Below are 24,494 nucleotides of genomic sequence, written 5' to 3'. Positions count from 1 at the left end.
GGGAAGAAAAGGGTACATCAAGGAAGATAAACAAATCGCAGACAAACTAAATTCCTTCTTTGCGTCTGTCTTTACGAAGGAAGACACCTCAACAATACCTGAAGCAGAGAAAGTGTTTCCAGGAGAAATAGAGGACAGCCTCACCACAGTTGAAGTGGACTTAGACCAGATATACTATCAGATCGACAAACTTAAAAGTGACAAATCCCCTGGACCGGATGGAATTCACCCGAGAGTCTTAAAGGAATTGAAGGTTGAAATCGGAGAGTTATTGCACAAACTTGCAAACCTGACAATCAGAACTGGACAGATACCGGACGACTGGAGGATAGCGAACGTCACGCCAATTTTCAAAAAAGGATCGAGAGGGGAACCGGGCAACTATAGGCCTGTGAGTCTTACGTCGGTCCCCGGCAAGATGGTTGAAGCACTGATCAAGGATAGCATAGTCCGGCACTTGGACGCACACGACTTGATGAAACCCAGTCAACATGGATTCAGGAAAGGGAAATCATGTTTGACGAATTTACTCCAATTTTTTGAGACCGTAAACGAGCAAATTGATAGTGGGAAGCCTGTGGACATAATATACTTGGACTTCCAGAAAGCGTTCGACAAAGTTCCACACGAAAGACTTCTCAGGAAACTACAAAGCCATGGCATAGAGGGAGATATACAAAGATGGATAGGCAAATGGCTGGAAAACCGAAAGCAGAGAGTGGGCATAAATGGGAAGTTCTCCGACTGGGAGAAAGTGACTAGTGGTGTACCCCAGGGCTCGGTACTTGGGCCGATCCTTTTTAATATTTATATCAATGACCTGGAGGAAGGAACATCCAGTGAGATCATCAAGTTTGCAGACGATACAAAACTATGCCGGGCAATCAGATCGCAGGAGGATAGAGAGAAACTCCAGAGCGACTTGTGTCGGTTAGAAACATGGGCGGAGAAATGGCAGATGAAGTTCAATGTGGAGAAATGCAAGGTAATGCATTTAGGCAATAAGAATAAGGAATACGAGTATACAATGTCAGGTGCAACTCTGGGGAAGAGTGAACAAGAAAGGGACCTGGGTGTACTGATAGATAAGACCCTGAAGCCGTCGGCACAATGCGCGGCAGCGGCAAAGAAGGCAAATAGAATGTTGGGCATGATAAAGAAAGGAATCTCGAGTAGATCGGAGAAAGTTATAATGCCGCTTTATAGGGCAATGGTCAGACCACACTTGGAATACTGCGTCCAACATTGGTCTCCCTACCTAAAGAAGGATATAAAACTGCTGGAGAGGGTGCAGAGACGAGCAACAAAACTGGTGAAGGGTATGGAGAGACTGGAATATGAGGATAGACTTATAACACTGGGATTGTTCTCCCTTGAGAAAAGGAGAATGCGTGGGGATATGATCGAGACCTTCAAAATACTGAAAGGAATCGACAAAATAGAGCAGAGAAGATTATTTACACTGTCCAATTTGACACGGACTAGAGGACATGGAATGAAGCTGAGGGGGGACAGGTTCAGGACTAATATCAGGAAGTTCTGCTTCACTCAGAGAGTGGTTGACACCTGGAATGCCCTCCCAGAGGAGATTATTGCGGAATCGACCGTCCTAGGCTTCAAGAGCAAACTAGATGCATATCTCCTTAAGAGAGGCATATAAAGATATGGTGGACTATAAATTACGCCAGGTGTACACCTGGCGGGGCCTCCGCGTGTGCGGATCGCCGGACTTGATGGACCGAAGGTCTGATCCGGTGATGGCAGTTCTTATGTTCTTATGTTCTTATTTGTTAGATTAAACAGATTTCTTCTACTGAGGAGTGGCATAGTTTTTAGCACACAAACCTTGATATCAAAGAGTACCTGGTGCAAATCCAACTGTTGCTCTTTTTGATCTTGGACAAGACATTTAATCCTTTGTTGCATCAGGTACAAAATTAGATTTGTGAGCCCAACAGGGAAATATCTAATGTACCTGACTATAATTCCCATTGAGCTACTACCAAAAAAATTGTGAGCAAACTTCATCTAATAATAAATAAAGTTAATAGGCTCAATATGGATTAGTACAATTATTAATATTACTATTGTTATTTGTAAAACTTTACTGGGCATACCCTATGATTTAAAGAGGCACTAAAGAAACACTGCTTCTTGGAGGATACATCTTAGTCAAGATCGACAGATATAATGCAAAGAGAAAAAATATCAAGAGTCCTTGATTTAAAACAGTGAAGTCATGACAAGGAAAATAAAACCAGGGTCATCAATGGCAGTTGCAGCTACCAGTGTTGTATAGTTCTGTATACAGTACTCCCCCGATATTCACGGGGGTTCTGTTCCAGGAGCCCCCGCGAATCTCGAAAAACTGCGAATACGGTTTTTCACGGGGGAGCCTGAAAAGGGCAGCGAGAGAGGTAGCAGGAGAGCCAGAGTGCCACGAGTGTAGGAAATCACTCGCGGTATGCTCTGACCACCTCTTCCTGCACTAAGTCGGGCCTTATCCAATCAGGAGCTGTGTGTCGCAGCGCTCTGGCTGCTCTCTCCTGCCTTTTCCGCTGCCCTCTCCTTGTCGACAGTTTGCGGTCGGAAAATACCGCGAATGACATGGACCGTGAACCGCCGACTGCGAACGACTGGGGGAACACTGTATAAACCAGGGTGACATTTTTCCCTCCAAAAAGGAAGAAAAAAGGTTAACTTGAACATAAATTGAGATTAGAAATTTGGGTGATCCTGGTGAGAAAGTCTACAAAGATCAGATATCCTTGCCATAACTTTTTTTTAACTTTAAATATTTTTATTAGCATAAAACCACACAATAACAGCATTTTAAACAACTGGAGTGAGAGATGAGAGAGGGAGCTGTCCCAGAGATGCCCTGTGAATTTTTGTATCACTGAAATAATTCTAATTGCCAAAGATTTAACATAATAACATAATAACAACCATACTGGGACAGACCAAAGATCCATCAAGCCCAGTTTCTTTTTCCAACAGTGGCCAACCCAGATCCCAAGTATCTAGGCAGATCCCAAGTAGTAAAACAGATTTTATGCTTCTTATTCAATAGAGTTCTCTTCTAGAATATTGGGAATCATCGGGTAAATCATCTGATTAAGACATGCTTTTTTTTTTTTTTAGTTTACGCACATTGAAAAGTATCCACCCTTTTTTTTTTTTTTTTTTTAACAACACCAGTCAGTTATTTTAGCTCAACTGGACTATTGCAATTCTATCTATGTTGGTTTAAGTACAGGGAATCAGAAAAGGTTACAATTAATACAGAAGACTGTGGCATGACTAATTTTTGGAAAGTCAAAATTTGAGCACGTTACTTCATTGCTTAAGATCTTACAGGCGCTGGGCCAATCAGGCCTTAGATTTAGTGGGGCTGGGCGGACCTGCTATGCCTAAGGCCTGATTGGTCCAGGCTTCTAGAGCCTGGGCCAATCAGGCCTTAGGCTTCGGAGGGATGGGCAAGCCGGGAAGGGGGGATCCGCCTCATTTTGACGAGGCGAGCCTGCCGGCTGGACGGACAAGACCCGTCTGGCCAACAAGTAAAGGTTAGTTTGGTGTGGGGGAGATTTGGGCACCCTCCTGCCAGCGATCGGTAGTGTCGGGGGGGGCGGTCGGTAGTGTCAGGGGGGCGGTCGGTAGTGTCGGGGGGGGGCATCTTCCGGCAGGAGGGTTTGGGCACCCTCCTGCCTGCAATCGGACAGGCGGCCGCGGCCCACTATACTTATAGCGGCAAAGATCCCTTGCTGCGATAAGTGTAGCGGGCCGTGTCTAATCTAACCCGATTCTCTAACCAGCATCTGTACCATGGACGCCGGTTACAGAATCGGGGTTTAGTGTAGGCCCGATTCTGAATAGGACACCTCTCCCGGGCTTCCTATACAGAATCAGGGCCTATATGTCATCTGCCATTTTGACATCCAGTTTTCCAGTCTCACAAGGTCCTCTTGCAATTTTTCACAATTCTCTTGCGATTTAATTCAATTTCTGGCATCAGTATCTCCATCACATCTTCTTCAGTAAAGACCGAGGCAAAGAATTAATTTAATCTCTCTGCTATGTCCTTGTCTTCCCTGAGAGCCCCTTTTATCGTCGTCTAGTGGTCCAACCAATTTTCTTCCTGGCTTCTTGCTTTTAATATATCTAAAAAAGTTTTTACTGTGTGTTTTTGCTTCCAGCACAATCTGCTTTTCAAGATCTCTCTTCACCTTCCTTATTAACGCCTTGCATTTGACTTGACATTCCTTGTGTTGTTTACAATTATTTTCAGTTGACTCCTTCGTCCACTTTCTGAAGGATTCTCTTTTAGCTCTAATAGCTTTCTTCACCTCACTCGTTAACCACGCCGGCTACCGTTTGGTCTTCTTTCCTCTCTTTTTAATACATGGAATATATCTATTCTGGGCTTCCAGGATGGAATTTTTAAATATCATCCACTTCTGATATATATTTTTGACTTTTGCAGTTGCACCTATAAGGTTTTTTTTACTATTCTCCTCATGTTAAGAACATAAGAACATAAGAAATGCCTCTGCTGGGTCAGACCCGAGGTCCATTGTGCCCAGCAGTCCGCTCACGCGGTGGCCCAACAGGTCCAGGACCTGTGCAGTAATCTTCTATCTATACCCCTCTATCCCCATTTCCAGTAGGAATTTGTCCAATCCTTTCTTGAACCCCAGTACTGTACTCTGCCCTATTGCGTCCTCTGGAAGCGCATTCCAGGTGTCCACCACACGTTGGGTAAAGAAGAACTTCCTAGCATTTGTTTTGAATCTGTCTTCTATCAACTTTTCCGAATGCCCTCTTGTTCTTTTATTATTAGAAAGTTTGAAGAATCTGTCCCTCTTTACTCTCTCTATGCCCTTCATGATCCTGTAAGTCTCTATCATATCTCCTCTAAGTCTCCTCTTCTCCAGGGAAAAGAGACCCAGCTTCTCCAATCTCTCAGAATATGACAGGTTTTCCATACCTTTTATCAGACGTGCTGCTCTCCTCTGAACCCTCTCGACTAACGCCATATCCTTCTTAAGATACGGCGACCAATATTGTACGCAGTACTCCAAATGCGGGCGCACCATCGCCTGATACAATGGCAGGATAACTTCTTTCGTTCTGGCTGTAATACCCTTTTTGATTATACCAAGCATTCTATTCGCTCTCTTAGCGGCCACTGCAAACTGTGCCGACGGCTTCATTGTCATGTCCACCATTACCCCCAAGTCCCTTTCCTGGGTACTCTTATTCAATAACATCCCTCCCATTGTATAGTTGTACCTCGAGTTTCTGCTCCCCACATGTAATACTTTACATTTCTCAATGTTGAACTTCATCTGCCATTCCGCCGCCCATTCTTCTAATTTGTTCAAGTCCCTTTGCAACTTTTTGCAGTCCTCTGTAGTCCGAGCTCCATTAAATAGTTTGGTGTCATCCGCAAATTTTATTATCTCGCACTTCGTCCCTGTTTCTAGATCATTTATGAAGATATTAAATAGCAGCGGCCCGAGCACCGAGCCCTGCGGGACACCACTCGTGACCCTCCTCCAGTCGGAGTAGTGACCCTTCACTCCTACCCTTTGTTTTCTACCCTCCAACCAGTTTCTGATCCATCTATGTACGTCTCCTTCCACCCCATGGTTCTTCAGTTTCCGGAGTAGACGTTCATGGGGCACCTTGTCAAAGGCTTTTTGGAAATCTAGATATATGATGTCTATGGGGTCTCCTTTGTCCATCCGTTATCATCATCTCCTTTTTAAAAGTTAAATGCTTTTGTGTTGGATTTTCTATATAAACTTATTCCAGGGATTATATCAAATCTGATCATGTTTTGATCACTGTTATCAAGCGGCCCCAACACCATTACCTCCCTCACCAATTCATGTGCTCCACTAAGAACTAGATCTAGAATGAGGAAATAGCAGATTACTGTCATATGGTAAAGGAACCATGGATACCAACAGTGCTTAGTTGCCATGGTTACCTTTAGGGCAAACATTAGGAAATATAGATGTAATTACTCTTTGTACCAAATACCAAGAACTTTCTATTTCTTGTTGAAGGGGATAAGAAAAGATGCAAATTTTAAAATGGCATAGCACAAATGAGAAGGAATTGGAACTGATACCAGAAATCTTATGTATGTCTTTTCTGCCCATGCATTGTGTGTGCTGACTAGTGAATAGCTTAATATAGTGGTCTTTGCTAATTTTTAAGTGATGGCCATTTTGGGTCAACAAATATCAAATATCTTCCTGCTTGGGGCCATGATGCCAATAACGCTTCTTGACATTCATTCCTACCAGAACACCTGGCCTTGGTCACATTAGGTAGAACACAGATGAACCCTATGCAAATACATGACCACAAACTACAGAATTCCTAAGAGCATCGGAGCTGTTACCACCATGGCCAGTGCTAAAAAACATGCTACAGCTTTGTAAAAAGGGGAGGGGGAGTAATAATACTAATATGCACAAATAAAACCCATGATGTCAGACTGTATACAGCAGTGTTCTTCAACCTTTTTACACCCGTGGACTGGCAGAAATAAAATAATTATTTTGTGGACCGGCAAATTAATAGGACTAAAATTAAAAAAAACCATTTACGTGAGCTCGGTCCCCGCAAACCATCTGATCCCATCTGCACAAGCCGCAATTATGATTTTATATTGAACGTATTTTATTAAAGTATAAAAAGAAACAATATTCTGAACAATTGTGATTTTATAAATGCAAATATACAGAGCACAGACCAACAAAACCCCTGTCTCCCCTCCCCTTCACATATATCCCCTCTACTATCAAGAAAACTGAACAAGCCAAGTCATGCTAACAGAATACTGCAGTTCCCAGTTATGTCTCTAGCAGGATATATATTTCAAATCTGATATATTCTAATCACAAAATAGAAATAAAATTATTTATTTCTACCTTTTGTTGTCTCTGGTTTCTGCTTTCATCTTCTTTTCACTCTCTTCCTTCCAGCGTCTGCCATCTCTGTCTCTTCAATCTAGCATCTGCCCCTTCCATCTACTGTCTGACTTCTCCCCCTTCCATATGGTATTTGTCTTCTTTCTATGCCCCTCTCTCCTTTTTACACGATTCACTCCAGCTTCACTGCTCTCTTCATTTTATCTCTCCTACACCAGATCTAGCATCTTTGTCCCTCTCAATTTCTCTGCTGACCCTCCCTTCCCATCTCATTCCTATCTCTCCCCTTCCCCTCCTCTAATCTCCCTGCAAGCTGTTTCGTTCCTTTTATCTTCTCCCTTCCCTCCTCCCCTGTCCAGCAGTAACTCTCTTCCTTTTCCTTTCCCTCCCCTCCCAGCAGCATCTCTCCTTCTCCCTCCCTCCAGGTCCAGTAGCAGCTGTCCCTTTTCCCCCCTTGCCCAGAAGCTTCCCAGACTCCTTTCCCTCCTCCCCTCCCAGCAGCATCTCTCCTTCTCCCTCTCCAGGTCCAGTAGCAGCTGTCCCTTTTTCCCCCTTACCCAGCAGCTTCCCAGACTCCTTTCCCTCCCCCCTCCCAGCAGCATCTCTCCTTCTCCCTCTCCAGGTCCACTAGCAGCTGTCCCTTTTTCCCCCTTACCCAGCAGCTTCCCAGACTCCTGTCCCTCCTCCCCTCCCAGCAGCATCTCTCCTTCTCCCTCTCCAGGTCCAGTAGCAGCTGTCCCTTTTTTCCCCCTTACCCAGCAGCTTCCCAGACTCCTTTCCCTCCCCCCTCCCAGCAGCATCTCTCCTTCTCCCTCTCCAGGTCCAGTAGCAGCTGTCCCTTTTTTTCCACCATGCCAGCAGCTTTCTCCCCTCCCAGCAACTCTCCTTACTTACCAGCGCTGTGATTCAGTAAGGCAGCCTCGGTTCCTTTGTTGGGTCGCACCGCTTCTGAGGAAAGCAGAAGTTGCATCATCAGAGTTGGCCCGACTCAGCTAAAGCTCCAAGGCTTCTTCCTGAATAGCTGCACTTGTAAGGAGAGCCGCTGGGAGGGAAGAAAGCACAGTCGGAGGCTCCCCATTCTATCTCCAGCCCTGCGCTCCTCGATCTTGCTGGTCCTGTGCGGACCGGCAGGAAATTGAAGAAGTTAATCTCGCCGGTCCTGTGTGGACCGGCAGGAATTTTCTGTGGACCAGCACTGGTCCGCGGACCGGCGGTTGAAGAACTGTGGTATACAGTACACCACCAGAGAAAGCGAGAGAAATGCATTTCTTCCTGAACAGTGCAAAATATAGGCAGCAGATGTAAATACTCAAAATTGAAATATTTCAATCATTAAATTGAAAATAAAATCATTTTTCCTATCTTTGTTGTCTGATGATTTTATTTTTCTAATCATCTTTTCCCAGTCTCTGGCTACACTTCCTTCTGTCTGTGCTTGTAACTCTGTTTCCAGGACCTTCTTATCCATTTGCTGTTTTTTTTTTCTCATTCTTTCCTTTCTGCCCTACATCCATCTTTGGCATTCACTTTTAACATTCAACTTTCTTCCATTTTTCTTCTTCCTTCTCAGTCTGTCTACTTTTCCACATCTTCTTCTCTCCATCCATGTGCACCATCTTCTCTTTTCTCTGCATTTCCCCTCCTCTCTCCTTCCCTTCCCATTTTCCTATGGTCTCTTTCCCTTCCCTCCTCTCCCCTACTGTGGTCTGGCATCTATTTATCCTCCTTTCCTTCTCTAGCATCTCTTTCTCCTCCTTTCCTTATTTTACCCCTCCCCCTTCCCTCAACATCTCCATCCTTCTTTTCACCCCTTCCCGTGGTTCTCATCTTTTCTATCTCAAGAATTTTTTTGTGTCTATTCAGGATCCACTTGTTCACCAAACTAGAAATTGGATTGTGGCATCCATCAGGGATCAGTACTTTCTCCTCTTCTGTTTATTTTCTTCAGCCCTCTTGCTAACTTGATTCAATCTCACAATATTTGTTTGTGTATCTACACAGATGACATTCTTCTTCTTTTCCATGTATCCCCTCTTCAAATTGATTTATAACCATTACAATCCTGTTTGCACACAATTGTTACTTGGCTCTCTTCTCATAAACTCAAATTGAACTCAGACAAAACAACAGCATGCTGGATTACTGGGTCTCTAAATCAAACCCAAATCCCTTTGACCTTCTTTGATCATTCTACCACTCCTGTCCTAGGTTTTCGCTAACTTGGGGCATGGATTGATTCTAAATGATCTTTTTCTCTACATATTTTCAATGTTATCAAAGCAGGTTTCTCATTACAGGCAGTCCTCGAGTTACAAATGCCTGACTTAAGTAAGACTCTTACTTAAGAATGAGACTTCATTTGATTTCACTGAGCAGTATTTCCTGTGGCATAGATTATTCCTGCTTGTGTAAAAGGAACTGCTGAAACAGTTATCATTTTGCCAAGAAAAAAACCACAAGGTCTTTTCTTTTTGTGTTCTGAGCTCTGTGTCCCCATTTTGTTCAGTAGTTGACTTGTTTTGATAAGAAACATTTGCTAAGAAAGAAACATTTGCTCGAACTTAGACAAAAGGACAGTATTATATGCCATAGTTACCCCCCTCCTTATGTTTGCTACCTTTTTCTAGTTGCTTTTATGTATCCTACTACCAAATATGGTCTTTCCTACAGTCATATGCTGAAAAAACTGACCCATGTGAAATGCTATATATATGTTACAGTACTCTGAATAAAGGAGATATCCCTTAGCATATTGGCATGTGCGTTTGTGTTTGTATGTGACAGCAGGACAGCAGAACGAGGCTAATACAAATTGAGACCTGGTCGTTTCAGCTGGGGGCTCACTCGGGAGTGGAGATTTGGTGCCGGGTCTTGTGAGTATCTGTTTTCTAGTGCTCACTGGTTTCTGCCCTCTTCCACACCCTTATTTGACTATTGATGCTTTTGGCAAGTCTCTTGAGGCTTTTGACCCTTTGTGAGTTTATATTGGGCTTTTGGGAAGTCCATAGTGGTGGTTTTGTCAACCCCACAGATTACCTGTCCTTTTGGGAAGGACCGATTTAACTAATTACCTGTCCTTTTGGGAAGGACTGATTTAACTAATTAAAATCTGCACAGACTCACCTGTTCTGCTGTTCTTGCATGTGCTTTTTTCTTTCTATTGCATTGTATATTACGGTGTCTTGTTTATAAGGTGTTTTGTAATAGGGAAAGAAAGTAAACATTGTACATTTGTATAGTTTCAAGTTTCAACTTCAAGTTTAATAAGATTTGTTATCTACGCAAAATCATGTATTTCAATGCGTATTACAGTTTTCCAATGCATACAATAAAAAAGGGTAGACAAAATATGACATTATATACAGATTAAATCTATTCTAACACAAACTGATATTAGGGGAAAGAATAGGGTTGAGTCCAGATCTGGCTTGAGTTTATTCTGTGAGCACCCTGCACTTGTGTGTGTGTGAGATGTGCCAGGGGCACAAAGCGAGAGGGAGTCCTTATTTGCATTTCCATTGTCCTGTTTCTGCCTGTGCTGGAGGTAATCAAATGCAGAATGTTCGTGTTTACTCTCTTGATGGTTTGGGAAGAGGTCATTTAATCATGTTAACGAAGTTAGCTCTCTGAGACAATGAAGGCTCAACCCCCCACTGCCATGTACCGGTTGAGAGTGATAAGGGAAGCTCTTAACACCTTTTAGTTTAAACAATGAAGTACATACCCTGCTCAAGCATCCCCTCCCCTCTCTTGTCCATCCCCCTTTTCCTGTGATAGTTACCACTGACCCATGTAAAAGATATATAAATGAATGTACACTGATAATAAAACAGGCAAATCTCTTTAGAACACTGTCTATGTATCTTTCTTTCTAAGGGGAATTGCCTCCAGACGTCTGAATAGATGACAGAGTATTTTGCAGGGCAGTTTCGGGACCAAGAAACGGATCTTGTTCGTTTCAATTTGGGGGCTACGTCCGGGAAGGACTTGACATTACCAATATTTTGTGAGTATTTCTGAATTTTGAATTCTGTTCTTTAATACTCACTGGTATTGGCGTCCTGTTCCAACCCTTTATTTATATTGTAGGGTTTTTGGTAAACCCACCGCGGTTACTGTTCTTTTGGCAAGGACAAATATTAATGTGGAGTTTTCGGTAAGCTCCTGCCGCAAAAATAAGCAGCTGCCATTCTTTCGGGAAGAATGAAATTAAGTGAAGACTTTTGGAAAGTCTCTATTGTGGATTTATAGAAACATCTGCTCATTCTGTCATCTGTACTATTCTTTGCATGTGCTTTTCTCTTCTATCGCTTAGATAAGATTTTATAGAGTATAAGATTATATTGTATATTGTTAATGTACCTCGCTTATAAGGTAAGGTAAGTGAAAATTTCTGCATTGTTATATTGCTTTTGTTATTGAAAAAATTCCTGCATTGTGATATTGTTTTTGTTATGGGTCATAAAGGCACTTAGGATTCTCCCCCTCCTAGACAGATGAGACTTTGTTCACTTCAGTAATAATAATAATAATAATGGTAATAACTTTATTCTTCTATACCGCCATAATCTTGCGACTTCTAGGCGGTTTACATTTAAGAGAGCTGGACATTCAGTGATTTACAATATGTGAAGGGAGTACAGAGACTATTAGGAATCAAAATTACAAAATATAATGTTTGCTAAGAATTTCGGAGCGGACCTGTAAAGAAAAATCGCAGCTTTCCTGAAAAAAGGGGAAAAATTACAATGTACAGTTTGTTTAGAGATTCAGAAACAGCAAGAATTAGGATTTCAGAGAGCATTGTGAAAAGAAACAGAGTACTTGGTGAGGTTCTGTTTAGGTGATGTATCTGTCGAATAGGGTAGTTTTTATGAGTTTTCTAAAGGCATTGTAGGTCAGTTCGGCTTTATTAATGTAACGGTCTAGCCAATGTTGTTGTTTATTTGCTTGGAGCATGAAGGTTCTGTCCAGAAAGGTTTTGTATTTACAATTGGTTATGCTTGGGTATGCAAAAAAGATAGCTGTTTCTGGTTTGTCTTGTTGGGTTGTGGAGTGCGAAATGGGTTTGTAGATACGTAGGTGTTAGTCCCCAAACTAGCTTGAAACACATGCAGGAGAACTTGAATAATATTCTTGCCTCGAATGACAGCCAGTGCAGTGGTTTGTGGTGGAGGTGACATGGTCATTCTTTTTTAATCCATATATCAAGCGGACAGCTGAGTTCTGAATGATACCCAAATAAACGCTATTACAATAGTCCAGGGTAGAAAGCACTAGTGATTGCACTAGTAATCTAAACGATAGTGGGTCGCAGTATTTTTTGATGGTCTTTAATCTCCATAACATCGTGAAACATTTTGTTGCCACTATATTCGTGTGTTCAGTCATAGTGAGGTGTGTGTGTCCAATGTGACTCCCAATATTTTTATTGTGTTGGTAATTGGGTAATCATGGTCTTTTATATGTAGCGTTGAACTGGTAATTTTATCCGTTGGGCTTGCAAGGAAGATTTTTGTTTTTTTCTGTGTTAAGTTTCAGTTTGAAGTTGCTTGTCCAATGTTCTATTTCGGTCATTATATGAGTAATGTATTTTGAGGTTTCATTTGTTATGCTGTTCACTGGGATTAGGATGGAGATGTCGTCTGCATATATGTAATAGATCAGGTTTGGTTTTTGCAGTGGGTGACCTAGAGAGGATATGTAAATGTTGAATAGGGTAGGTGAAAGTGGTGAACCCTGTAAGGCTTAATATGAATTGAATGTGAGTGAACCGGGTTGTGGATATGTGGTATGGGTGAATTTGTGGTGCTTGAGGTGAAGTGGTTGAGTTGGAGTCGGAGATCTGATTCTGATTCTGTGGCAGTCTTTGGCAGGGAGAGGGGGAGGGCAGCCCCTACTTCTCGTCCTCCTTCTCCTTTCTTGTAGTGACAGGCAGGCTGACTAGTTTTCAGCACTGTTTGTGGGTAGCATGGAGCAGCTGGCAGGCCGGCTGAGAACTTTTCAGCAGCTTGTTTGATACATAGACAAATTGTCTGAAATAAGTTTTAAGAATGATAAAAGAATATTGGAAATGTTATAAAATGTTAATGTATATTCAGAAATGAATGTGGACAGAACGAATATGATTTCTGAAACTTTTAAACATAGAAAAGCTCCCTGTAAGGCTTATGTTGCCCGTGTGTATGATACTCTCCTTCCGGCTCACATCTTTCTGTGTCACCGGTCCTTTCCCGTATGCGTTTGCACTGCTTATAGGTTTAAATTTCTGCCGTTTCTTGTGCTGTGTCGCCGGAAAGAAAAAAAATTCTGTTTTAGGTTTCAGGTTTGTTTGGGGAACTTACCGAAACAAAATGAAAAAGGGTAGAAATACATTTGTGTAATTATTAAAACAGACAGTCAGAAAGGCATATATATATAAAAAAAAACAAATTATAATGAAAAAGAGAGGGAGAAGGATCAAAACAAAAGAGAGGAAACAAAAAATAAATAATCTAGCACTTTGTAGAAAAGATTAAAATGAATAAGAAAAGCAAGGAGCAAAGTCCCATTACAGTCCTTAAAAGGACTATTATACTCCAAATGCGTCTTTAAAAAGAAAGGCCTTCAAGCTAGTTTTAAATTTATCAAGTGCTGAACTTTCTCTTATATAATTTGGTGCTGAGTTCCAGACGGTAGGGGCCGTCACAGAAAAGATATTAGTACACATGGTGCCAATGTGTCTTAAAGAGGGAATGGATAACAGGTTTTGATAAGAAGAATGTAATGTGCGATGGAGGTTGTGGGGGATTAATAACCTGTTGATGAAATCAGGTAGACCGGAAGCTATGGTTTTATGTATCAGTAACATTATTTTATAAGTAAATCGATGATCTATGGGAAGCCAATGGGAGTTAATCAAAAGTGGTGTGACGTGATCAAATTTTCGAGCTTTTAAGTTGAAATGATTTTAATGGCAGTATTTTGAATAATTTGGAGGCGTTATCTTTCTTTCTTAGTGATGCCTTTATATAATGCATTGCAACAGAATCGAGATACAATGCAGATAGAATTGGAAAGAGTAAAAAGTGATTTGACAGCCAGAAAAAAAACAGTGTTAGTGCATAGGGATGTCCTGACTTTCTGTATCTAAATACCAAGGTCACTCAAACCTTCACAGCCCTGCCGGACTCCTATCACTTTCCTGTGGACTCAATTTTGGAGACGCAGGATAAGGGAAAGAAGTCAGACTCTGAATTCAGCTTGAGATATGTGGCACCTTTGATTTTGGACACTTGCGGCCGCCCCAATGTTAATACTACCATAGAGGGTTAGGATAAATTAACTTTAATTAATACAGGGGCCAGAATCAGTCTTACAGATAGAGCAAAAAAAAAAATGGAGATTTGTGAGATTCAAGTTTCAAGTTTATTTTTTTAACTTATTGAATAGCTTAATTTAATTTGCTAAGCGATTTACAAATAAAAACAAAAGGTGTACACATAAGCTTATTTATAGTAAATTACATGAGTTTGACATATTGACATACAAACTAACAGATACATAAGGAAAAAAGGGCAGAACTACAATTGTATTAATAAAGCACAAAATGGTGAAAACAATAGGAATGGGGAATAAATAAATTAAAGGCGTCTTTAAAAAGGAAGCTCTTCAGATTGCTTTTAAAATGGTTTAGGTCATTTTCTTCTCTTACATGCTGAGGTAAGGTGTTCCATAATTGTGGGGCCATTACAGAGAAGATATCATGATGACGAGTTCCAATAACTTTCAGTGATGGAAGTGTTAAGAGTTTTTGATTAATGGATCTTAAAGTACGTGATATACTATGGAGAATAAGTAGTTATTAATGAATTGGGGTTCGTTCAAAGACAGTGTTTTAAAAAAAAAACTAAAAGTAGGATTTTAAAGGTAATGCGATGAGTAACAGGAATCCAATGTGATTCGATCAGGATTGCAGACAGAGCTTGATAGGTGTGGAAGAGGTTTAATGAAACCTGGACCCAAGAGGCAGGTCTTAGTGCCCATGCAAATATGGATTCCCTACTTATTCAGACTTTCCTTTCTAACCTCTGTTCTCCTTTGCAGATTCTGGTCAAACAAATGATTTCAGAATGGCCCACTAGTTCTCGTGCAGAATTTCAGATTGGAAAAAGGAGCAGTGCGGGGTTTGAACCTCAGGTTCCTTAGGCTGTAGCGCTAACCACTACGCAACACTCTCCTATGCTTTGAGATCTCTAAGCCTCGGGAAATCCTGCATTATCAGGGCCAGCTGGCCTGGGGACCGCGCCTGTCCACTCCTCACGGAAGAGGGGGTCACAGGTTTCATAGGGGGCGGGCCCCTGCCTCCGATCGAGGTGGTAATAATCCATCCAGAAGTACTGGATGTTTTAATTGCGGAGACCCTAGTCACTGGCTTAATCAATGCCCATCTGGCCGGTGCCCAAAGCCGCCCTTCAGTCGGACTTTGGTGCAAAGAGGGGAAACCCTATATACCAGCTGCCCTTGTTATTGTTGACATGTTCTCCCGATAACCTGAAGTTTTTTCCCCACTACAAATGAAATTGCTCAGACTATGGCGAAATCATCCCTAGGTGGGGATGTCACACACACATCAACTCAGATAATGGTCCTGCTTTCACTGCCAGAGTATGCAAAGATTTAGCTATCGCACTCCACATTGACTGGAAATTTCATCTCCCATATCACCCACAGAGTTCCGGTATTGTCGAACGCATGAACAGGACTATTAAAGACAAAATCTGGAAAGCCACAGCTGGCACATTTGTGAATTGGGAAAAATTCCTTCCTATTGTTTTAGCTGAAATTAGGATGTTGCAAAATTAAAATGTGTTTTTCTTTTCTTTTTCTTAGCAGCAGTTCGGATATATACTGTAGCCGGCACACTCCAGGCAGAGGGCCTGGGAATACTGGCCACAATTAAACTCTTGTGAGTCGCTGCGTGCCTCACAAGGATAAATTCTTCCAGGGTTTAGTGAAAGGGACAGTCTCCAAAACAATAAGTTCAGTGTCAAAATAAAGCAAAATTTTTTTATTGTTCAAACAGAAGAAAACACAATAACTTGCTTGTCAGGATTGAAATAGCAAAGCTCCCATACCAGGAAAGCACAAAGTTCAAAAAAACAGTCTCTGGTTGAGAAACCAAAAAGAGCCCCAACTCAAACAAAACTCTCATTTAAATCATAGTCCAGGTGGAGTTCATTACCAAAGAAAAGGAAAACTTTTCCACCAAAACCAAACTACAAGACAGTGTAAAAGTACTGGCTTCTTCAGCGACTGAAGGCTGGAAAGACAGTGTGCACCGTGTGGTCTTGAATTGCCAGAAATTAGGCCCGCTATCCCACCACGTAACACGGGGCTAACCCCACTGTCTTAGCACATCAAGCATGCTTAATTCCAAAAAAAAGGGAAAGCACAATTAAGCTTTCAAAAAAAATGGAAAAACAAAACTTCAAAATAAAAATTCTTGCTTAATTCAGCATAGAGAAAATCCACTCTTTAACATGAGTTGGAATAATTCAGTCAAAGAAAAAAACTGGTCAAAACAAACTTGCAATAACTTCAGCAATACTCAAATACTTGCTTTTGTGAGGCAAACCTCCATAGGAGCATTCTCAGGAGCCAGCCCAACACTAGCTTCAGGGCTTGTTTCCATCTCCATGGCCAATGGTTCCTCACTCAGACTGGAAGGTGATTCTCCTCCAGCCTCTGTAAACTCCATGTCCTCTGGAGCTTGACTGCTATCAGGAGCTCTCAGCCCTGAGCCTTGTGACCTTCCCTGCTGCTGTTCCTCTCTGTTCTGATTCTCTAGGAGCCTAGTCTTCAGGGAGAGCAGCTTGCATCCCCGCCCCCAACCCTCAGGTGGACAGGATTTCTGGTGATTCACCTTGTGATCCAGAGGGGGATGGGAACCTAGAACTCCTGCTCTCTTACTCCCTCTACAGGCCCTAGAAGGAAATTCGGTCTGAGAGGCAGAAAATGGGGAATAAGGCAGATTATGGGCAGTGTCTGGATTTGCACTGGAATCTGTGCTAGGGACACTCCTAGCAGGCATAGTCTGCTTATCACAATACATAGCCATCCCAGTTTTGGCACAAGGATATTTCTGGTGTTTTCAGGGATCCTCTTTGTCACTGCAGAGATAAAGATGATCCAAAGAGACATTAGCTTTTCTAAATATAAGATGGTTATGCTATGCATTATTTGTCCATATACTTTACTCATGTGTTCATCTTTGTTTTGTTTTTCTATAACAATTTGTTTATTTCCAGAGATAAGTTCAGCTCTGAATACTTGACTGATGGAAGAATAGTTTCAAGCATAGAGCTATGTGTTTTGTGTTTTGTCTGTGCCATGTGGTCTGTGTTTTGTCTACTTGTTTTAGTTTGAGGGGTACCCCAGGATACATAATATTGGCCATTTCTAGAGCTAGCTCTTTTCCCACTTTTTACTAGCCCAAATGCGCAATGTTCTTTTTTCCCTATAGTTTGCATATGCTAAATGTAGCTTAGTTAGGAGTTATATTTTTAAGAAAAGGTTTTACTCTATATCTATACAGTGTTTATTCTATGATGCTCACTTGATATGAACCATTCAGTACACATTTCTGACATAATTTTTTTTAAAATACATTCAGCACAGAATTATGGTCTCTCTGAAGTGCCATAATAGTTATATGCAGCACACAAAACCATATCTTTTTGGAATGTCTGATTAAGAACCTTAAGTACCTGAATATTGTCTCTCTTTTGCCATAACTATAACAAGTAAATGCATTAATATTGTCACATGTTGCCACATTCAGTACAGGCAACCTGGTCTCTCTCTCTCTCTCTCTCTCTCTCTATACATTCAGTACAGGCAACATGGTTTCTCTCCCGTTTTCTATCTCTTATTTGGATCACACTGAAGTACAGCTGCTGAATGATATCGGGACTCTTTTCAAATCCCTCCCTGTATGCACAGACATCATTTCATCTCAAGGATGAACACCACTAGTTTCCAGTGACTTGACAGATCCTGTGCACATTTCATCCCAAGCGTGCATCTCACCAGTTTAAAGAGACTGTAATTCATCTTCCTGCACCCTGACTGCAAAGACTTTTCTACACATGCTGTACACAATGTTTCCTGTTCATCGGATATAGCCACCTTCCTAACAACGCTTTGCTGTACAATTCCACCTATTTAACCTATTCTACGGACATTCCAGACTTTATTTCATATGCTGTACATCTACTACCTCTTGGTATGGGCAATGAGACATTTCCTAAGCTGCTGAACTTTATTGAACAACTTAAGAAAACCTCCAAAGAAGTGAATCATACTATCACTTTTGAAAATGGACATTTTGCACAAAATTTGCTCCTAGATGCTCATGTCTCAAGTTTGGGAACTTTTCTTTGAGTATTCGCCCACTGCAAACCATGTATTTAATGTTTTAAATCCACCCTATCATTATCTTAATTATTGTACAAATTTTGCTATGTATTATTATGATTTTCCTTTGCTGTAAAGTGAAACACATGTACATTTCTTTACAACGCATATCATACAAAGTTCCTTCTAGTTTTTAAGGCAGTTATACATGAATTTCCAGTATCTTCTCTGACACTTGCTAATTTGGTTCTAATTTGGCATGGCTTATTGCATTACCATTACCAGGGTCAGAGATAATATTATCCCATATCCCATATTTACATACTCTCTTATGACATCTTCTTACCTTTTATGTCCAAACCTCCTGAGTAAGCTTCCTGCATCCCTTATGCACCGTTCATTCGCTCAACGACTGGTAAGATATAGATACGACCTATGCAACCTAAGACAGAGGTTTGAACTCATAATGGGAACTGTTTATCTTCATAGCTTGGAGATTCTGCAGGACAGGGGACGTGCTGATATACTGTTAGAGATTGGCAAGGCATAAGCGAGGCAAGCTAGCTAAGGGTACTACAAGATTGCTTTCATTTCAAAGAATATGGGAGATGTCAGCATAGCTGTTGCAGGCGTTCAGCATTTTCGGTTGGCATGGCTGGTGACAGCCAAGGCCTATGGGAAATTATATCAATCTGACTCTGGCATGGGAATGCAAATAGACCCTGAGGGCAGGAAGACGGTTTCAAGTAGTCATGATTAAATCATGATTAGCTAAAATGTGTTAATGTATTAATCAGAAACTATTGTCCAAGGCATACTGGAAATTTAACTACAGCCTAGTATTCTTTTTTGGAAATTATAGGTATGCTTCACTGTTGCAGCATCAGATTTTGCTTTAGGTGATATTTACTGGCTCTGTGGAGACCTCCGGCTCCGTGTTAAACTACCCAGCCAGTAGATAGGCCAGTGCGCTTTAGCTTTACATAGATGAGATAGGGGTCCCAAGAGGGGCCCCAGATGAATTCAAGGCCCGAGACCAGGTTAAGGCTAGGTTTGAGTCCCTTATTCCCCTTATTACTATCAATAAGAATGTTGATTGGATTAATTACATTTATTATAATCAGCAACGCTTTGTGAATTACTCTAGGGACGCCTTACAAGGTATTGCTGATCGGTTAGGCCCCACTTTTCAGATGGCTTTCCAAAATCGCATGGCCCTGGATATGATCCTTGCAGAGAAAGGGGGTGTCTGTAAAATTCTCCCCAGTACTTTATCCTGTTGCACCTTTATTCCTGACAATACAGGTCCCACGGGTAAGGTTACTATGGCCATTAAAAAATTAGAAGATCTCTCTGCTGAGCTTAAACGTAATTCTGGTTTATCTAATCCCTGGGATCTGTATTTTAGTTGGATACAGGGGTGGGTGAAAGACCTTCTTATTGTTATAATCTTTATTATTATCTGCACTCTTGTTGCTTATGTAATTTTTAGACTGTTCCTGCGCTGTTTGACTCATATTACAGCCCCTAAAACCCCTCCTCAAGAGACATATCTAGAATATCTCTCCCTCCACGCTCATGCTGTGCATTTATGATGTCATTTTCATGATGTAAGAGGGGATTGAAAGAACACATTTAAAAAGGACACACATATCTTATGTCTTATGTTTCTGCCTGTGCTGGAGGTAATCAAATGCAGAATGTTCGTGTTTACTCTCTTGATGGTTTGGGAAGAGGTCATTTAATCATGTTAACGAAGTTAGCTCTCTGAGACAATGAAGGCTCAATCCCTCACTGCCATGTACCAGTTGAGAGTGATAAGGGAAGCTCTTAACATCTTTTAGTTTAAACAATGAAATACATACCCTGCTCACGCACCCCCCTCCCCTCTCTTGTCCATCTCCCATTTCCTGTGATGGTTACCACTGACCCATGTAAAAGATATATAAATGAATGTACACTGATAATAAAACAGGCAAATCTCTTTAGAACACTGTCTACGTATCTTTCTTTCTAAGGGGAATTGCCTCCAGACGTCTGAAAAGATGACAGAATGTTTTGCAGGGCAGTTTCGGGACCAAGAAACGGATCTTGTTCGTTTCAGTAAGGAGAAAAAAACCCACCAAAAAACCAAAACAAAAAGCAAACAAACATGGATGACAGTGAAATCAATGCCATGTGTGATTGCCGCCATGATATTCAATAATGAACGGTGCTAATACATTCTCTCATCACACCAGATATAGGTTAGCAGGAGAGGAGAGCCAATACTCCACTCCTAACCCATAAACAGCTCTAACATATCAAGTGGCTAGATATATGAAACTGACTCAAAGAATGTGTTGAATGTCATTCAAAGCAGAATCACACATTATGGGTTCAGTTTAGTCAAATTTGTCAGGAATATCGGCAGTCAACAAGACTAAAAAAAAAAAGAAAAGGAAAAAATTACCATACAGCGAGTCTGTCTTATGTAATGGGAGCAGGGAGAATCACCCTTGTTCTGCAGTAGGGCCAGGAAATCCAGCCGAGTGTCTGAGCAAGGTAGTTTGCACTTCAAAGGGACAACTATAAGCAGTGAACTAGCATACTTGTTAACATAAACAATCGAAAGCTAGGCAGAGAAGAAAAGCCAGTGGGGGGGGGGGGAAGAGGAGGTAGTTGCACACAGTAATTAGTTCAATCGAGATAAGAGGCTCTCTGATTGTAGCATAATGAACTGTGCGAGCAAAGCAGTAAAAGTGTTTTGTATAAGTTGCAGAGAGTCTGACATCTCAAACATAGGCAATCCAAAGAAAGCAGTTCTAAACAAAGCTGCCTGTGCATAAATTGACCATTCAACAAAAGATCCTGTAATTGTAGAAGAAAAGTTACTGCAGATCGTTAATAAAGCCAAGGAGGAGAAAACAGTTCAGTAACCCAGGAAGGAATGGCTCCATCTTGTAAACAGCCCTGGCGGACCTCACGGACCTGACGGACCTCGCGGATCTAAACCTGCACGTCCTTAAAAATCCGAGGTCCGCACCACTTTTCAGGTCCGTGCCACTTTTAGGATCCGTCAGAGTTAAATTGTCATAGAGCTCTGTCAGAGCCAGACTAAAAGTGCGCGGACCTCGGATTTTTAAGGATGTGACGTGCAGTTCAGATCCGTGAGGTCCGCGAGGGAGTCGGGGGCCTGAGCTGAGCTGCAGGGAAAGCGAAGGCAGACTTCAGAACCTCCCGCAGTTTGGGTTGAGGAAAGAGAAGCCCCAGTTTGGGTGGATTGGCTTAATGTTGTTAATGGACAAACAATGGACACATCTGTCCTTTCTTTAGAAAGCTAAAAGCTCATCCTCTTCAATTTTTTTCCCTCGCTCGACTAATGATAGAAACTAGTAATCAGTTTTAAAAGAACTAATAACATCTGTGTATTCAGCTAGGTGTACTAAAGACAGGCAAAAAAGGGGGGAGGGTTTCTTTGTTTCTACCATCAGAACTGGCTGTCGGGAGGATCCTCTGAACAATCTATTCGTCCCCTTCAACAAATCGTTCAGGGGTCCTACACAACAGGACCTCACGGATCTGAACTGCACGTCACATCCTTAAAAATCCGAGGTCCGCGCCACTTTTAGTCTCTGGCTCTGACAGAGCTGTATGAGAATTTAACTCTGACGGATCCTAATGCTTTTCCCTCCCCATGCTAGGATCCGTCAGAGTTAAATTCTCATAGAGCTCTGTCAGAGCCAGAGACTAAAAGTAGCACGGACCTGAAAAGTGGTGCGGACCGAGCCGACTCCCGCTTCTCGGCTTGCATTTTGCGGGTATTTGGAGGGGGGGAGCGATTGCAGACTGGCAGCAGCTGCCTTCGCGGACGGGGCCCTGGCAGGTTGGGTCACTTAAGTTGCCCCAAACACCAAGTGACAGACCGGACCCTGCCGCTCACCTACACAGGGAGAAGGGACTCACCACTTCCCCCACCTCTAGGGCCTTGAGACCCTTCTATTACCCCCCTAGGAATGGAATTACAGGCCTCCCCATCCCCTGCACTTTTCAACACAATTCCAGTTGCTAGGGGTGAAAGCTAACGGGCTGCAGGTGACGGGGAGGGGTGAGAAACACTAGCCCTAGACAGAAGGGTGAGTCCGGACATGTGGAAGCGCACCTGCCTTAGGCTAGATCTAGGAAGAAGCATGTTATACGGGGAAGTACAGATAGCTTCGGATCCGTGGTATTGGGAGCTAGTTCTGCGGGGGGGAGAGTGGGAGTAGAAAGAACTGACTCTAACACAGGAGTTAAAGTGGAAGGGGTGTGACTGATCCCTAGTACCGGAGCTTCGGGAGGAAGGTATAATTGGTGGCGGTGCACAAGCTCTCTGATAGAGGACCTTAGGATATTGGGGGTGGAGGGGGTGGGGTACCTCTCTGGTACTGTAGTTCGGAGGTAACTTATCCAATAAACTTGAGGGAATGATTCGCTTTATAGGAATCTGGGGGGAAGGGTAGTAAATGATCTGTGGTAGAGCTGGGGGGGGGGAGGAATTTTCAGAAAAGGTGGGTAGACCCCCCCCATCTCTCCAATTCCGATCGCCAGGCAATTAGATGGCAGAGACAATGCGTGAGACCTGCTGAAGACAAAGAAAAAAAAAAAGCAACGGATCTAAAGGAAGGAACTGAAGCCCATTAAGGAGTGAAGCCCAGAGAGTGTCCCATGGGAGAGCAGAGTTGTCTCTTTGGGGACCTGGAGTCTTTATGGCGAGGGTCAGAGCTATGATTTTCAATGTTGGGCGGTAGATGGTATTTCCTCTGTATTAAGAACACATTTTTTTTGTCTCTATTAGGGACAGGAGGCCATTTTGTTTGTAATGGGATTGAGAAAGAATTGTACTCATATTTTAGGAAGCTTCTCTTTAGCTTCCAGAGAATGGTTCCCAGCTAGACAGACCCTTCTAAGCACTTAACCCAAATTATTCGCTTTTTTTTTCTCTCCAGACAACCATATTTCAATGGCCTCATTTATCCCTGGAATATACATAGTACCAGTTATGGACAGTAGGCTGCTTTGACCTCAAATCTCTTCCTCTCCCCCCAAGGATGTCCTCGGATTGCCAGATCCTTCTTTGCTTTGTGTGTGTGTGTGGGGGGGGGGCCTAAGTAACAGTTAGACCTAAACTCAGGAAGTCCCTGGCCTAGGCTAGGCTATCCGGAAGAGAGCTCCTGACCTCGTGGTGGGAGAGTGACCTCCCCCTACCCAAATTTCTTCTTGAAACTGTGGTTAGGGACAGTTCCCCCTCCGTATCCCAAATATTGTGACAAACCCAGCATCAGCTCTAGTCTTGACTCTGGTAAGATCCGATTCAGAAGAGCTGACCAGGTTGATTCTGGCGGTCAACTTGAGGCTGACCTCTCTTGCCCCTATATTCAGAAGGATAATGGTATGGAATAGAGGCAGACAGACAGGCAACAGCAGCATCTGGGCTATAGGGCAGCTAGAGAAGCCACAAGGAATGTAGCTGCACTGAATAAACCCAGGCAGAGAAAAGCCCATTCCCCACTACAGGCTCTGAGCTGCTTAAGAGCAGACTGATGCAAGCAGCAGGGAGAGGAGCGAGTGACCAGGGTGAGTCACTCCCACAGCCCAAGGCAGGGCAGGAGCCGGGGAGCCAGGCAGCAGAGCCAGAAGTTTCAGATTGGCCTATGCAGGAGGTGGAAGAAATCCTCCCCACCTCAAGCTTTCAGATTCCTGATTGTGTGGAAGGAATGGAGGTACAAGCTACTGGCCCTATGATAGAGAGCCAGACAGAATGCATGGACATTGAATGAAAGGAAGTGAGTAACTGTGAAGTAATTAGTGTTTTTTTTTTTCTTTCTTTTTGGGCTTTCTTTCTGTGCAAGAAAAGCCTGAAGAATTTGCTATGTGTTTGGGCTTTTATTATGATTTTTGGTTGAAGTACAATACTTACCTGAATACTGACTACTGGATTTACTTAAAACCAAGTTTGAGCAAAAGAACCTAAAGGTTGAATATTTAAGTTTATGTTTGAACTGTGAAAATCCTGCTGTGGCTCCCGTTCCTGGGGAAGCTAATTAGCTTATCTCCCTCAGCTGTATTTGCCTTCCATGAGGTGGCTGAAGAAACGCTGGGCTGTTTGCAAAGCTGTGGCAAGGTTTTGTT

The 24,494-nt window shown here is 42.4% G+C and overlaps 1 protein-coding gene across 1 annotated transcript in view; it reads right to left on the bottom strand.

Moving 5' to 3' along the window:
* The window catches only part of F13B (coagulation factor XIII B chain), a 228,854-nt gene that overhangs the window by 81,907 nt on the left and 122,453 nt on the right, over positions 1–24,494 (bottom strand). The window lies entirely within an intron of this gene.

Source organism: Geotrypetes seraphini, chromosome 10 (genome assembly GCF_902459505.1).
Source record: "Geotrypetes seraphini chromosome 10, aGeoSer1.1, whole genome shotgun sequence".
In the NCBI taxonomy this organism is placed as follows: Eukaryota; Metazoa; Chordata; class Amphibia; order Gymnophiona; family Dermophiidae; genus Geotrypetes; species Geotrypetes seraphini.
The sequence above is the reverse complement of the archived record's forward strand: the minus strand, read 5'-3'. Positions and strand labels throughout refer to the sequence as shown.